We start from the raw sequence: 14,674 nt of genomic DNA, 5'->3' as shown, positions 1-14,674 counted from the left end.
ATAAGCCATGATAAAATTAGGAAGCAGAGGTTTAATATTTTGAAAAAGCAGTTTTGCTAGGTTCTATTTTTGGTTTTTGCAGGTCTTTAACAAATAATATAGCAACAGATATATTTGGATTGTATTTTTTTTCCTGTCTCATTCATTATTATTTTTTTCTAAAGATTATTTATTTATTCATGAGAGACACACAGAGAGAGAGAGAGGCAGAGACACAGGCAGAGGGAGAAGCAGGCTCCATGCAGGGAGCCCGACGTGGGATTCGATCCTGGGACCCCAGGATCACACCCCGGGCCAAAGGCAGGCGCTAAACCTCTGAGCCACCCAGGGATCCCCTCAGTCATTATTATGAGCCTTCTCATGGTCCAATGCTCCCATCCCAAAGCACACATATGCATACACACACACACACACACACACACACACACTGGCATTATGCAGACATGATCAAAAAGAGAGAGGAGGTGATGCCAAGACCCCAAAATCCCCCTCCATCTACTGACCAAACCAGCTGCAGGTAGTAGAACAGAAAAAAGATGGCTATCTGCCCAAGGGACCAAGTGCCATTCAGGTCATAAGCAGAAAGCCAAGGTTCCTGTCCAGTGGTGACAGAGACACGTCCCACATCAACAATGTGGAAAGATCGACGATTTACTGAGTGCTCACTATGGGTCAGGCACTACTTAGGGCACTCTAGCTAGGTTCACATTTAACCTTCCTAACATTCTTGTCAAATAGAATACTGGCTCCCAAGATGGTGGACCTATTGGGCTCCATCCTGAGCTCCATGGAGAAGCCACCTAGCCTCGGTGACCAGGAGTCTCGGCACGAGGCCTGGGAGTAGGCCACCACTTGAAGATATTACAGGATCAAGAGAAACAACAAATAAAAAGATGGAGAAAGAGGTGTCAGATTCTATCCAAGACAGTGGGCAGATCAAGAAAAAGTCAACGCCAGCAATTGCACTGCTGGGGATTCACCCCAAAGATATAGATGCAATGAAACGCGGGACACCTGCACCCCGATGTTTCCAGCAGCAATGTCCACAATAGCCAAACTGTGGAAGGAGCCTCGGTGTCCATCGAAAGATGAATGGATAAAGAAGATGTGGTCTATGTATACAATGGAATATTCCTCAGCCATTAGAAACGACAAATACCCACCATTTGCTTCGATGTAGTTGGAACTGGAGGGTATTATGCTGAGTGAAATAAGTCAATCGGAGAAGGACAAACATCATATGGTCTCATTCATTTGGGGAATATAAAAAATAGTGAAAGGGAATAAAGGGGAAAGGAGAAAAAGTGAGTGGGAAATATCAGAAAGGGAGACAGAACATGAGAAACTCCTAACTCTGGGAAATGAACAAGGGGTGGTGGAAAGGGAAGTGGGAGGGGATGACTGGGTGACAGGCACTGAGGGGGGCACTTGATGGGATGAGCACTGGGTGTTATGCTATATGTTGGCAAACTGAACTCCAATTAAAAAAAATATATGTAAAAAAAAAAAAAAAGAAAAAGTCAGCTGATGAACAAGATAGAGAGGAGCATCCAAGACGATACGGTGGAAGTAGCTGGCCTGACATCCTTCTCCTTGAGGGAAGATGATGAGTGTCACTATGTCATGATCTACCATCATGGGGAGGAGTGGGACCTGCAGAAGGCTGAGGAGAAACAGAAGCTGAAGGAGCTGGCCCAGAGGCAAGAGAAGGAGGCAGCCCAGCAGGGGCCAATGGTGATGAGCCCCCTGGTGAATACAAGGACAAGTATAGCCATCTTGTTGGCAGTGGGACAGCCAAGGATGTGGCCCACATGCTAGAGGCCAATAAGACCTCTGACTGTGTGCTGAAGGCCAACAAGAGACATACAGCTCCATCAAAGAGGCCCTTAATGAGATCCAGGCCAAGAAGTGTTGGTGGCAGAGCCAGGAAGAGTTGCCACCCACCTCCTCTGCACCCTACCTCCCTTGGACAGGTCAGGGGTGAGGGAAGGACAAGGGTGCTATTAGAACCCATCCTGCAGCCCCACCTCTACACCACCTCCTAACAGCAGTCACTCAGGTAGGGGGAGGCAGGTGTTAGATTTGTCACTGTTAGAGCTCAGATATGGATGTGGTACGTATGCTTGTGTGTGCACGTGTGAGTGTAAATGCTCAGGTGGGTATTTAATGTATATTATTCTTTCTCCTTTGAATTCTTCCCCATGGGGCTGGGATTATTTTACATTCAATAAACGCTGTTTGACAAGCAACCCGCCTCAAGAAAAAAAAAATTGGGGGAAAACTGAAGAACAAGGAGCTTCAGTAATTTGGACAAGGTTATAAGCTAACAGATAATTCTGGATTCTAAGCACATCTGGCCCATCCCACTCCAAGTCACTGTTTGTCCACTTCACTAGATCATGCTACCACCTGAGCATGTAGTCCTCACACTGCAAACAGGGGATCCCCCCAACTCGGGCATGACTCTACTTCCCTGAAGTGGGGACCTCTTGCTGATCAGGACCCCAAACCATCTTAGCTAAAATACCTCTGGGCTGATGGTTTGCTCTTTCAATCTTCCAGAATGGAGGGAATTATTGCCACCTGCCAAGGTGGTAAAGGGCAACACCCTAACACAGGGCAGGCATACACTAACGAAGCTCCATCGGGAACTCTTCTATTCCTAATTCTCTTCTAGTAGTTTTGTTTTTCTAAACCAAATGACATTTTATTGGGACTTCTCTACATTTTTCTCCTATTTAGAAAAACAACTCCCTGGTTAGACTCAACTTAGAGCCGTGCCTATTCTTGTTGTAGTAGCTTCAGATTATCTAACAGCACTAAAAGGTCCTGGGACCATTTGATCCTTTCTTAAAATTCCTAAGGGAACATCTGCCTTTGGCTCAGGTCGTGATCCCAGAGTCCTGGGATGGAGTCCCACATCGGGCTCCCCACAGGGAGCCTGCTTCTCCCTCGGCCTATGTCTCAACTTCTCTGTGTCTCTTATGAATAAATAGAAAAAAAAATTTCCTGACTAAGCACAGGACATGGCATTATTGTCAACCCCACCCTCTCTCAGCAACCTGGAAGCATCCTAGATTCTTCCTCTCCCTTTGGTACCACACCAGTTGGTAATTGCTTCTTGCTGACCCTACCTCTGAGAACATCCCAGCTGTTCTTCTCCGTTCCTGGGCTGGCATCCTAATTTGCGCCTGGTCTTACCTGCACGTCAGCAATAGTTTCCTAAATTCTCTCTCAGCCACCAGTCTTGTTCTCCTCCAATCCATTCTCCACATGACCTTGATCTTTTCAAGTGTGACCTTTCCAATTCGTCCACTTGTGTGTACTTCAGCTTAAAAATCATTAATTGGTTTCTTCCTTTGCACTCCTTAGCATGGTGTACAAGACAAGGCCCCTGATAATCTCGGGCCACCTGAGATGCCCCCATGCAGGACTGAGGGTTCTCGAAAGACACCATGCTCCTTGGCTTCCATGAGCTTGCCTGGCAACCACTATTCTTCTCAGGCCTTACCTTCCCAGACTCCCCTGACCAAGCTTCCCTCTTTTTGTCATCCCTCAACCCTTCCCCAGACCTGTCCCGGTGCTATCTAGGCCCCCCTCACTGCCATGCCCTCTGACTTCTCTACCACCCCATTACAGACTGCGGGCTCCTGGGGGGCAGGGCTGCCTCTCAAACTCCACAATGTTTAATTCCCAATGGCCCTCAGTGAATGCACACAATGACAGGGAGGTGGAGGCTGAATGACAATCTCAAGAGTATACCCCTCATGAAGATGGAGCCTAGGAAGGTCCTGTGCTGACTGGTGAGGAAATGCCTACTATAGAAGCTTAGCCCTGGGAGGATGCCCAACCTTTGCTTTGGAGCTTGAAAGTCTCATTTCTGAATAATCAGTTCTGTGAGCCCAAAGGGAACAACTGGACAGTCCTTATTTGAAAAAAGAGATTCACCTCTGAGTGAGGCACGCAGGACAAAGGTCTCCATCAAAGGAATGAGTTCAGCTTATGAATGGATGTGTTCATCATCCCTGACATTTTGAGGCCCCAGAGAAACCCAACTCTGTTTTCCTTTTACCAAAATAAACATATAACAGGGTGTGCTCCATCCTCAGTTGCTTTTGGGAAACAACTTCTTGGAATGAACTATTTGCTTTCTGAGAATCCCACCTGCTGTAAGATTTCAGCAGCACACAAATATATAACCAGGCCACTTAGCTGCCACCCCACCCTCTCGGCTCCATGCCTTTTGAAGATACTGAACAGAATAATGATGCTTTCAGATGTGGAACTGTCAGAACCCGTTTTTTGAACTTAAACATTTAAATATCATCAAAAGGAGACCACTGTTTTCAAGAGGCTACATGTTATTCTAATGAGCTTTGTGATAAGAAACCTCATCCACACTAGGCCTACTTTTCAGAATTATTTCCTTGGAGATGTTTTTGGGTGTAAGACTAGAAGCAATTCAGGAAATAAAACAGATGAGAAATCTTCTCCGCCCCCCTCCCACCTCATATTTGCTAAAAACAAAGGAAAAAAATAGACCTGGGCATCGGGTAAGTTACAGCAAGTAAGTCAAGTACTCCCATACATGCTAAAACTTAGCTCTTGCTGCCAAATGTCTTGAACCTCCTCATGTACACAGGAAGCCATTCTGGCCGCCCCCCTCCAAAGAGCAGGGGCAAATGACAAGGCTCTGCCATCAGTAGTCAAATGATCCAACGGCCCAATTCTACCCCGACAGGTACTCGAAAACTCTAGTCAAAAAGACAGATGGGGGGCATCCCAGGTGGCTCAGGGGTTTAGGGCCACTTTCAGCCCAGGGCGTGATGCTGGAGACCCAGGATTGAGTCCCAGTCAGGCTCCTTGCAAGAAGCCTGCTTCTCCCTCTGCCTGTGTCTCTGTCTCTGTCTCTCTCTCTCATGAATAAATAAAATCTTAAAAAAAAAAAAAAAAAAAGACAGATGGGGCAGTCCCAGTGGCTCAGTGGCTTAGCGCCACCTTCAGCCCAGGGCCTGAAAGATTAAAAATCGTTAAAGATTTTTAATAAAATCTTTAAAAAAAAAAAAAAAAGACAGATGACCCAACCTTCCAAGTGGCCTGTGTACTGTGTAACGACCGGGAGTAAGACAATAATCTCCAGTGTCAATTAGCACAGTAAGTACTGAGTTACTATTTGCGAAGTAGTCAATATTTTGATAGATAAATAAATGCAAGGAAAAGCATTTGTTTCAGAATGTACTCCAAGCACAGCACTATCAAAAACTGACCATTAGCTCAGTATGGAGACTAAAAATGTTCTGGATTTACATAGCACTTACATGCCACTTTCCCACTGTGTTGTCATGGGTTTAGTTGACATTTTTAAGAATTTATTTATTTTATATAGAGAAAGCACGAGTAGGGGGAGCAGGAAAGAAGCAGGCTCCCCAAAAAGAGCAGGGAGCCCAACACGAGGCTCGATCCCAAGACCTGACCTGAGCTAAAGGCATATGCTTAACTGACTGAGTCACCCAGGCACCCCTAATCAACATTTTATTTATTTATTTTGAAGATTTTATTTATCTATTCATGAGAGACACACACAGAGAGAGAGAGAGAGAGAGAGAGAGAGAGAGAGAGGCGGAGACAGGAAGAGGGGGAAGCAGGCTCCATGCAAGGAGCCCGATGTGGGACTTGATCCCAGGACCCCAGGATCACGCCCTGGGCTGAAGGCAGTGCTAAACCGCTGAGCCACCGGCTGCCCCCTAATTGACATTTTAAAACACACTTTTATTTTTTTTTATTTTTTTTTTTTGGAGTTAAAACACACTTTTAAAACGGGCAGGCATCTGGTCTCCTGCGTATTCACTGTAGGCTTGTTGTTCCCACCTTACAGGTCCTGCCTCTGTCATGCCCCTGCTCTTCCATGTCACTAGGCACTGCCACTGGCAATGACTGCAGAACAAGTCCACAGGAAGTCCTGGGCTTTCTGTAATTCCACAGAGAGTTCTAGGCTGTCTACCTCCTTCCTTCTCAAAACCCTTCATTGGCTTCCCATTGCCATCACAACAAATGCCTTAAGATGACCAGCAAAATCCAGCATGTTCTGCACCCCCAACCCTATCACCTCCCAGAATGCTCTCACCTTCCCCACTGCCCCTGCTGCTCCCAGAACACACCGTAGGGTCATAATGTCCCCCTCTCCTGTCTCCTTTTCCCAGTGTTCTTCCCTGATAGCCATGCTCCAGCCTCAACCTCTTGTTGACTATCTCACAGGAAAGACCATCCCCACAAAGTAAGATTCTCCCCAACCCCCACCGTCTTCACAACCCACCTTATCTCGCAAAATTGTCCTTCTGAGGGCTTATCACCCGCTGATAAGCCTTTATTTGTGTGTTTATTGGCTTTTCCCCCAGTAGATCTCCCCCACCTGAATACAAGCCACCAGGAGTAGGGTCTTTGCTCTGCTAAGGCTACCACCAAATCTTTAGGGTTAATGTAGGGTCTGATGAAAGACTCCTAACACTGGGAAATGAATAAAGGATAGTGGAAGGGGAGGTGGGCAGGGGGATGGGATGACTGCGTAACGGGCACTGAGGAAGGCACTTGATGGGATGAGCACTGGGTGTTATACTATATGTTGGCAAATCGAACTTCAATAAAATGTATATGAATGTAGGGTCTGGCACATGGATGTAAATATGGCATTTGGTAAATATCTGTATTGAATGAATAAAAAGCATTTGTATTAAATGTAAAATGAATCCCCGCAAGGTTAAGTAGGCCCAATGCCTTTTAAGAGCTTTCAGGTCTTCTCAAAACCCTGGGGAATGAGGCAGCCTCTGGGCTGGGGGCAGGGAGCAAGCACAGAAAAAGTCAGATTAATAAGCCAGCTTGTCATGGAGCCCCATCCCCTCTCCCCTCCCCCACTTAATGAGTTCACCACCTACCCTGCAAGAGAAAGGAACTGAAGACTGTACAATGCTGCATAAAACAGAGAACCCGGGATCCCTGGGTGGCGCAGCGGTTTGGCGCCTGCCTTTGGCCCAGGGCGCGATCCTGGAGACCCGGAATCGAATCCCACATCGGGCTCCCGGTGCATGGAGCCTGCTTCTCCCTCTGCCTGTGTCTCTGCCTCTCTTTCTCTCTCTGTGACTATCATAAATTAAAAAAATAAATAAATAAATAAAATAAAATCCCCAGTTCCTTTAAAAAAAATAATAATAAAATAAAATAAATAAAACAGAGAACCCAGGAGAGAGTCCAGACAGGAAGATTTAGAAAGGGAAAGCCTTACCTGGGAGCAGGAAAAGCAAAGGTCACATCTCCCAAATCTGAAGCTGGGCCAAATGGCCACAGGAACGTGTGATACACCAGCCTGAGTATGAGAAAGAGGGTCCACCCCCGAGATAGTGCAAGCAGTAAGGCTGATGTCACCACTGACACTGGAGGTCATGGGATGGGCCAAGTGAAAAACAGAGCCATCAATTTCATAACTAATACTGACACAGCACTTGACAGTCTAGAAAGCAGCAACACCACACGACTTTATTGATTCGCATAAAAAGACAGGGAGGTGGGCTGCACAATTTTACAGGCAAGGAAACTGAGGCAGGCAAGGAAACAAAAGACAAGTGATTTCTTGCCTCAGACCACACGGCAAGCACACAGAGGTGGATATTCAGGTGTCTCAGGGCTCCAAGGACTCTTAGCTCTTGTAACCCCTCAAATCCAGATAAGCAATCCCTGAGTCCCCATCAGTGTGATTAACAGGACTTCTTCCACGTTATACTAACAACTATTTATTCAAAAGCAAGATGCCGCTCCTGAAATCTTCCAGGGATTTACTCAATAATCTCTTGACTTGAAAGAAATCTGGTCTTCTCTAAGCCTTCCTCGGTGCTTGAATGCTGAAGAGACCAGAGAGAAGTCAGACCAGGCTTCTAAGACCACTCTCTCAGGCTCCGCAAAACACAGCCAAGAGGTAGCAACAGCAGAATTGATTGAACAAAACTGCCCCTGGCAGCATTTCTATGTAAAAATGCACCATCTGCAAAAACTTGCTATAAAGGCCTAGGTTTCCCAAAAAGACCTTCAAAATATCAGTACCACAGCTCTCATAGAAACTTTGTCTCTGAAAATCCAGGACAGGTTCATTGGATTTATTAGAACTGCATTCTTTCCTTGAAAATATCTCACATGCTACTAAAAATGAAAAACCTTTCATGTTCATAAATCCATGAAGATGCTGTCCGGCTTCTGTCACCAGCTGGTAAATGCAAAATTGAAAAGCAACAAAGGGGGATCTGCCCCGGAGTTTCGAGGCATCCAAAGCCAAGGCCCTCCAAACTGAGGAGGGAGGAGGCTGCAGAGCTCCCAGGTTCTCCTGGGCATGGCGAGTAAGGACAAGCAAAGGGCACCTTGAGAAAGTACCTTGAGGGAAGAGACACGTCCAAGAATCCATTGAAATCAACACCTCACATTGCACTGGAGGGAGATGAGAAGTCAAGGCAGACCGCAGAGCACTGGCCTAAGGCACCCCTGGACAGCAAACCCGTCTCAGCTCTGGGTGCCAAGCAGAGCTGTAGGAGCCCCTCTTTCCTCCAGAGAAGCCTCGGAAGGGGAAGGGGTGGGTAACTGGGCTCTGAGCTATGCATCTGTCTTCTAGAAAGGCTGGGGTAACCCACAGCTGTGTCAAAGGTGGCCCCCGGGGACAGAGAGGGGTGTCTCTCTAGACACGGACACTAAAACCCACTGGCCATTTTCTCGGGCTATTTCTTTCCTCCTGCGCCACGTCACCTCCATCTATTTAGATTGAGTATTCGCCAGCTTGCCTCCAGCCAGCCAGATGTTGCCTTTCAAGGATTGCGTATTTCTATAATTATTTCCAGGAGAAGCAAACACTCTTGAACAACACTGGGGTTTGCCGTGGAATTCACTTCTTCCCACAAAGGGGTGTGGGTCAGCCTCGGCCCCCCACTCTCAGAGGGCAAACAGTAGGCCGTCCAAATCAACGCAGTCAATGAAACCCATTCTGAAATAAACTCCTTGGTAGCAGTGAAGAGTTCATTTATCTCCTGGCTTTTGCTTTCTGTTATAGGGGTTTTGTTTTTTCTTTTTAACCCCATATTTCTTCGAAAGGAGCTCTCCCTGTTAAGGAAGAGCTTTAAATGCATTGCCATTAGGCCATACTTGCAAAAACAATCTCATTTTCTTAGCAGCAGAATCTTGGCCTAAGCACTTCCAGGAAACCAGCATGTTGTCCTGGGTCCCCGAAGAGGGGCGTGTCAGCCTGGCTGATGAAGCTCAGCATGAGTCAGGGGCAAGTTGGTCTGGCCAAGACCACCTCTGAGGTTGCCACTCAGAAGGCAGATCCCCTTGTCCGTAGCTGGCAATCAGAGCTTCTTAATAGTCACTTTCAAAAGAGTCCCCTAACATCAAGTTCCTGGCAGGCACTGTGGAAAGTACGGCCTCCAAATGATAGCAAAAGATTTCATGGTGGCCTTTGCTGACATCACTTGAAACCACCTCCAACTTCTTCAGTAGATTCAGAAAACTGCCCGGCCCTTAGATTTTCATTTGAAATAATGCATACATGCACTGGGCATTTCAAAGGCCTACTATCCACTGACTTGTCAAAATATTTGAGCCTGTGGCACTAAAGCCCTGGACAGAGGAATGGGAACCACTTTTCTAGTGCTCGGGAGGGAATAAACAGAAGGTCCCTCTGAGTAATTTAATCTCACGTAGGAAAGACACAGGACAGAGCAGCTGCATGTTGAATCTGTTAGATACTTATGGAGCACCTACTATGTGCAGAGTCACCTAGAGGTGTGGAGGACATACTGTGAAGTCTCCACACAGCAGAAGCATCAGTTAGGTTAGGTTCAGCTGCTCATGATTGAAAACCCAAAATAACTTTGGCTTAACCAGTAAGAAAGAAGTTTGGAAGTAAGCAATCCAGGGGTGGTATCAGGGCACGTGGTCATTAGGGATTGAGGTTCCTCCTTTCTTTGTGCTCTACTTGCTAAGAGCATAGTTTCCATCTCCACCATTAGCTTGTGATCCAAGATGGCTAATGGATGTCAGCCATTGTGTCCATGTTCCAAGCAGTTGGTAGGAAGATGGAGAAAAAAACGAAAGGATGCATTATCCATAGAAGTCAGTCTCTGGAACCTTCCCATAAGCCGCACACATAACACGTCACCTTTCACTTACTAACACTTAAGTCTCTGGCCCATGGCCAGGTGAAAGGGAGGCTAGGAAACAGAATCTTTTTACTTGGCACATTACTACACCCAAAAAATATCAGGTGTTTTGGTTACCAAAGAAGGAGAGGAGAGATACTGGATATAAAATTAGCAGTCTGTGCCACAGAATCCATAAAAAGAGAATCTGAGGATGAGACAATTTAGACTTCTATTATATTCAGAGAAGAGTTGATAGTAGACAAAAAGAGGTATTGAGGGATGAAGGCTCAAATGATATCCTTCAGGGCAACTAAAATCTGTTACGTTGAAAATGCGTAATAAAACCACTTTTCTGGAACCACCCACCCTTTGGATTGAACATATTTCATGAAACAACAGAACTCAAAGAAATTTCTTCAGCATTCTAGTACTGCGGTGCCACCAAAAGCACTTGGAAGCATTTTTAATGAGTCCCCAAGACCTCTTTTGGAAATTCTGATGGATAGTTTAGAGTTGAGGCCTAACGTTCTGCATGCCTGCGCACACACACACACACACACACACACACCAGGTAATTCTTCTGATGGGTAGGCTGATTAAAAACAATTACCATCCATGGGAACCCTGGGTGGCGTAGCAGTTTAGCCGCCTGTCTTTGGCCCAGGGCCCGATCCTAGAGACCCAGGATCGAATCCCACGTGGGGCTCCCAGTGCATCCTGCTTCTCCCTCTGCCTGTGTCTCTGTCTCTCTCTCTCTCTCTCTCTGTGACTATCATAAATAAATAAATAAAAAATTAAAAAAGAAAAAAAAAAAAAACAATGACCATCCAAACCCTTGTTTAAAACATGAAAAAAAAAATAAAACATGAGAAGACAATTTAAAACAGTCATGTGACTTGCCCCAGGTCCCTATCAGTTGTCAGGCAGAACCAAGCCTAGAATCTCTCTTCACTCATAATTCAGTCCTCTTTTACCCGAAGTCACCTCTCTGAGGAATTTGAATTTTGGCCTCCAAACTCCTGGACACAAATAATCTGACTATCTAGTCGGCCTACTCAGGTCTTCTGACTGAAGGGTCTTAGTTTCCAAGCTAAATCCAATCTCCATCTAAATTATCCTTACCTGGCCACCAATAAATGTGGCAAAAACCAACCGTCTACTGGAATCCCTACCCCTGCAGTCAGACCCAACCCCCTCAAAACCATGTGCTACCATGCATGCCAGCCAACAAGGGAGACCATACAGAGTGATTTAAAAACGGATACACATGTAAGTTTGTGTACGTGGATGTGTCTATATATCTACATCTATATTGCCCTTCTCTGAGATCTCAAAGACCCAGTGGAAGGAGGTTAGAGGGATTACCCAATAGAGGGCAGAGGCTGGAAAAGATCCATACCTCGGTCAGCATCTGAACGAATCTCTTTCCATGCTAGGGATGCCCCACATATGCAGGAGAGCTGAAGTGAGGCAGAGTCTACCACCAACTGGGAACAAAAAAGCCAAATTCTCCTCTCTGCCCCCATAAGGTGGGTCTGTGTCCCCAGTGTAGCATGGCCCAGGTGGCATGTCCTACTCAGAGTGTGCCTGTGGCCCTACCCACCCAGCTTCCCTTGGTCCTGGACCATTTCCACAGCCTGGTTCCCACATTTCCAGCAATTCCATGAGCCTTACAGTATCTCAGACCCACAAGGGCTAGTTTCTATTACTAACAATTAGGACCCATGATTGACGTCCTGACAAAAACGGAGGCTTCAGTTTCCCAGAAGTTATCCATTTCAGGGTAAGTGGACAACCTGAAATAGCAAGAAGGGAGGCAGGGACTTAAGAAGACCCTCAGGCCAGGCTAGAAAGAGCCACACACAGAGACCACAGGACACAGGAGGGATGTGCTTCTGGTGGAAGACGAGGATTTCCTGGAGTGTCTTCTCTTTCTTCCATTCTTCCCTCCTTTTCCTGGTTGGGTATCTTCTTGTCAAAGAGGCATCCATTTCTCCTCTTTTTTGCCTCTACATTCCAGAAATAAAGGTCTCTCCTTCTGACTACAAACTGAAACTCAAAAATACCTCATCTGACACTTCTGACTCACAATGTGTGCTTTGAAAACACCAGGAAACATGCAGAAACAGCCTTTGATGAGGGTGGGAGAAAAATAAGTGCAAATTGGTATATTTACGGCAGATAATGACAAATTTTAAATGTCTACGTCATCTGGTCCAGCAATTCTACTTCTAATAATTGACCCTAAACAGAAGAATTATACAAACACAATCCTAAACACATAAATACTTGTATACAAAGTATTTATGGTAATAACTTAAATGTCCATTAATTGGAAACTGGCTAAATTTTTATATATCCACATTGCAAAATACCAGAAAGCTATTTTAAAAATGTTAGGGGCACCTGGCTGGCTCAGTTGGTTAAGCATCTGACTCTTGATCTCAGTTCTGATCTTGATCTGAGGATCATAAGTTTGAGCCTCACATTGGAGCCCAAATGTAAACTTAAAAATCAAATGTAATCTTAAAATTAAAAAAAAAAAAAAGTATATACACAGCCAGGTAAAGTATCAAGATATATTGTTTTCAAAATTATCAGAATAACATACATAGTTATAGAGTAGCCGTGTTTCTGTAAAATATATGTTTACAAAGTTACATAAAAATCTTTAAAAAGTTTACCAAATTCTTTTTTTTTTTTTTTTTTTTTTTTTTTTAGTTTACCAAATTCTTAAAGAGTAGTTATGCCTAGAGGTGATAAAATAGGGCATTTTTAAAAAATATTTTATTTATTTATTCATAAGAGACACAGAGAGAGAGGCAGAGACACAAGCATAGGGAGAAGCAGGCCCCATGTGGGGAGCCTGATACAGGACTCGATCCCAGGACTCCAGGATCACAACCTGAGTCAAAGACAGACACTCAACCACTGAGTGTCACCCAGGTGTCCAAAAGAGAGCATTTTGAATTTAAATCACACATTTCTGTATTGCTTCCATTTTGGTCACAAACAAGTTGTTGTTATTATTATTGTAACAAACGAAAAATAAATAGAAGCAGAAATGGCCTTTGAGCATGCAGAACAGTGATGCTGGGAAGTCACCATTTCCTCTGTAGGGAACACACAGTCTCAGACCCAGCACCCAACATATAACACAGTTCACCATCAGCTTCCTTCTTTTCTTCTTACACACAACCCTGCACAGTTGGAAGTTACGATCCTTAGCCCAAAGCCAAGCAGAAGCACTGACACAGAAGCGTGAGCTTCTATGAAAGCAAACAAGATGTTACAGAAGGTGACAGAAGAACCACAAAAAAGCAGTCATATGAATGAGAAGCACAGCAATTTCCACAGCTATTTAGTGCAGGAACAAGGAGACTCATGTACCTAGAGCCTCTAAAGATATCTCCACATGAAAGTAGCCCAAGTGTCTACTGAAAGATGGAAGGATAAAAAAGAGATGGTATAAATACGATGGAATATTACTTGGCCATAAAAAAGGAGGAGATCTTGCCATTTGCAACAACATGGATGGATCTAAAGGATGTAATGCTAAGTGAAATAAGTCAAAGAAAGACAAATACTGGACGATCTCACTCATAGGTGAAATCTAAAAGACAAAAGAAACAAACAAAAAACCAGATTCTAAAATACAGAGAACTAGTGGTTGCCAGAGGAGAGGCGGCAGAGGGACATAGAAGAAATAAAGGTGATGGCAAGTACAAACTTGCAGTTATAAAATAAGTCATGGGGATGAAAAGTGCAGCATAGGGAATACAGTCAACAATATTGTAATAACATATGGTGACAGATGGTTACTGTATCTATGGTGGTATGTACAGAATTGTTGAACTACCAAGTTGTACACTTGAAACTAATGTAACATTGTATGTTAACTATACTTCAACAAAAAAAATAAAGTGTAGAAACGATATCTCCACATGATAAATAAGACTAATAGGAATGAAAATGGTAAATTTAATTAGTGTCTAGGTTTTAGTAATTCAGGGAAATGTGTCCCTATTGAATTTCCAATTAAAAAGCTAAATATCGGGACGCCTGCGTGGCTTAGTGGTTGAGCATCTGCCTTCGGCCCAGGGCATGATCCCAGGATCTGGGATCAAGTCCCACATCGGGCTCCCTGCATGGAGCCTGCTTCTTCTCCCTCTGCCTGTGTCTCTGCCTCTCTCACCCAGTCGGTCTCTCTCATGAATAAATAAATGAATGAATCTTTAAAAAAAAAAAAAAAAAAGCTAAATATTTAGGGGCATCTGTGTAGTACAGCATCTCCTCTTCGCTCAGGTCCAGGATGGAGCTCCACGGTGGGCTCCCAGCTCAGCGGGGAGGCTACTTCTCCTCCCTCTGTTGCTCCCCCTGCTCCTAATCTCTCTCCCACTCTCTCCAAATAAATTAATAAAATATTAAAAAATAAAATAATATAAAAAGCTAAATATTTAGTCTTACCCCTTAAACTCCAGAAATCAGGAAAATGAACTAATATG

General features: G+C 44.7%; 1 protein-coding gene and 1 pseudogene across 6 annotated transcripts in view; one reads left to right on the top strand and one right to left on the bottom strand.

The window, feature by feature from the left end:
* CGNL1 (cingulin like 1) overlaps nucleotides 1-14,674 on the bottom strand; it is a 186,321-nt gene that overhangs the window by 127,721 nt on the left and 43,926 nt on the right. The gene's annotated exons all lie outside the window — the stretch shown is intronic.
* Nucleotides 755-14,674, top strand: part of LOC144302863 (sperm-associated antigen 7-like) — a 31,808-nt pseudogene continuing 17,888 nt past the window's right edge.

The sequence above is a fragment of the Canis aureus genome, chromosome 32 (assembly GCF_053574225.1).
Source record: "Canis aureus isolate CA01 chromosome 32, VMU_Caureus_v.1.0, whole genome shotgun sequence".
NCBI classification, from domain to species: domain Eukaryota; kingdom Metazoa; phylum Chordata; class Mammalia; order Carnivora; family Canidae; genus Canis; species Canis aureus.
Note: the sequence above shows the minus strand (reverse complement) of the source record. Positions and strands in the feature narration are given on the sequence as shown.